This window comes from Mandrillus leucophaeus, unplaced genomic scaffold (genome assembly GCF_000951045.1).
Source record: "Mandrillus leucophaeus isolate KB7577 unplaced genomic scaffold, Mleu.le_1.0 Scaffold768, whole genome shotgun sequence".
Classification (NCBI taxonomy): Eukaryota; Metazoa; Chordata; class Mammalia; order Primates; family Cercopithecidae; genus Mandrillus; species Mandrillus leucophaeus.
Genome location: NW_012108341.1, coordinates 484,179 through 486,926, shown reverse-complemented (window position 1 = coordinate 486,926; position 2,748 = coordinate 484,179).

Here is a 2,748-nt window from a genome sequence, read left to right as displayed (position 1 = left end):
GTGGTGGTGAATAAGTCTTGTGAGACCTGATGGTTTTATAAGGGGAAACCCCTTTCGCTTGGCTCTCATTCTATCTTGTCTGCCACCACATAAGACATGCCTTTCACCTTCTGCCATGATTGTGAGATCTCCCCAGCCACGTGGAACTGTGATCCATTAAACCTCTTTTTCTTTACAAATTACCCAGTCTCAAGTTTGTCCTTATTAGCAGTGTGAAAATGGACTAATACAGTAAGTTGGTACTGGTACAGTGGAGTGCTGCTGTAAAAATATCCGAAAATGTGGAAGAGACTTTGGAACTTGGTAACAGACAGTGGTTGGAACAGTTTGGAGGGCTCAGAAGACAAGAAAATGTGGGAAAGTTTAGAACTTCCTAGAAACTTGTTGAATGGCTTTGACAAAAAATGCTGATAATGATATGGACAATGAAATCCAGGCTGAGGTGGTCTCAGATGGAGATGAGAAACTTGTTGGGAGCTGTAGTGAAGGTGACTTTTCCTATGTTTTAGCAAAGAGACTGATGGCATTTTGCCCCTGCCCTGGAGATTTGTGGAACTTTGAACTTGAGGAAGATGATTTAGGGTATCTGTTAAAAGAAATATCTAAGCAGCAAAGCACTCAAGAGGTGACTTTGGTGATGTTGAAAGCATTCGGTTTTAAAAGGAAGCAGAGCATAAAAGTTTGGAAAATTGACAGCCTGATGATGCAATAGAAAGGAAAAACCCATTTTCTGGGAAGAAATTCAAGCCTGCTGCAGAAATTTGCATAAGTAATGAGGAGCCAAATGTTAATCTCCAAGACAATGGAGAAAATGTCTCCAGGCCATGTCCCAGACCTTTGCAGCAGCCTTTCCCATCACAGGCCCAGAGGCCTAGGAGGAATCATACAGCATTTGTCTTCTTGTGACTAGTTTATTTAACTTAGCATAATACTCTCAAGATTCATCCACATTGTAGCATAGGTCAGAATCTCCTTCCTTTTTAAGGCTAAGTTATATTCCATCTTATGGATATACCACATTTTGCTTATCCATTCATCTGTCAGTGAACGCTTGGGTTACTTACACGTTTTCGCTATTGCGAATAATGCTGCTAGAAAAGGAATGTACAAATGTTTCATAAAAGCCTTACTTTCAAATATTTTGTGCATATCCCTAAAAGTGGAATTTCTGGATCATATGCTAATTCTATTTTTATTTTTTTTCAAGAACTGCCATACTGTTTTCCACAGTGGCTGTGACATTTGACATTTGCACCAACAGTGCACAAGCATTCTAATTTCTCCACACCCTTGTCAGCACTTGTTTTTTTTTAAAAAAAAATAGGAGCCATCCTATGGGTGTGAGGTGGTATCTTATTGTTTTGATTTGCATTTCACTAATAATTAGTGATGTTGGGCACCTTTTCATGTGCTTATTGCCATTTGTATATCTTCTTTGGGGAAGTGTTTATTAAGTATTTTGCCCATTTTAAATTGGTTTTTGTTGAATTGTAAGATTTCTCTACATATTCTGGATATTAATCCCTTATCAAGTATATGGTTGGTGAATACTTTCTCCCATTTTGTGGGTTACCATTTTCCTCTGTTGATAGTGTCTTTTGATGCACAAAATTTTTAAATGATTATGTAATCAAATTTATTGACTTTTGTTCCCTGTTCCTTTGGTGTCATATCCAAGAAATCATTGCCAACTCTAGTATCTTCAAGTCTTGACCTATGTTTTCTTCTAAGAATTGTATCATTTTAGGTCATAAAAAGTCTTTGATCCATTTTGAGTTAATTTTTGTATATGGTGTTAGGTAAGGGTCCAGTCTGATTCTTTGGCATGTGGATATTCAGTTTTCCTAGCACTATTTGTTGAAAATACTACCCTTTGGCCATTGAAAGGTCTTGGTACCCTTGTCAGGAATCATTTGAGTTGCCTTTGAATTTCAAATTTCATTGGCTTGTTGTCTAAAAGGATTATAGTATAAAAAGGTAGATAATGTTAGCTATAAGGTAAAAATCCTCACTTTTTTGTTTCTCTCCAAAACTTTTCTACTGAGTTCAGTTTTATTCCTCTTGCTAATCAATGAACTTAAAAACATATAAAAATACCTAATATGCCTATTTTTATAATGCTTTATAACTGCATAGTTCTTTCAAGTTTTGGAAGTATATTCACATTTAGTATATTATGAAAAATGTTAGTTTAAACAATAGGGCAAGGCACCAGTAATCCCAGCATTTTGCAAGGCCGAGGTAAGAGTGTCCCTTAAGGCCGATAGTTCGAGGCTGCAGTGAACTATGATCAGACCACTGCATTAAATAGGTATATATGCACTTTTCTTTAGTCCCATATTTTGGTGTGTTTTTAAAGTTTGGAAAAATACCTTTTTTTCCCAGAAAGTAGTTGCTGGCCCTTTGCTACACCTGAAGATTATAGATAGATATTAAGAAGAGAGTCAACAGAACCAAGTAGGCTTCCCTAGGGTGAAAATAAGTTTGTATCTTCTGTTACTCATGTCACATTACTAGGCAATGTTTACTTACTACTTATTCTATAACAAGGAAACAAAGATGAAGTTTATATCAAAAATTACAGTATTACGTTATAAGTCATTTCACATCTTTTTGGAGTAGGTTTCTTTTATAGAACTATAGGAATAAATGAACTTTTCATTTTTTTTGAAGCAAAGTAGTCAGAGGGAGGCCAATAATTGGCAGTAATTGTTTCCAAGTGGAGAAAGGACCTAGAATGTGCTGACT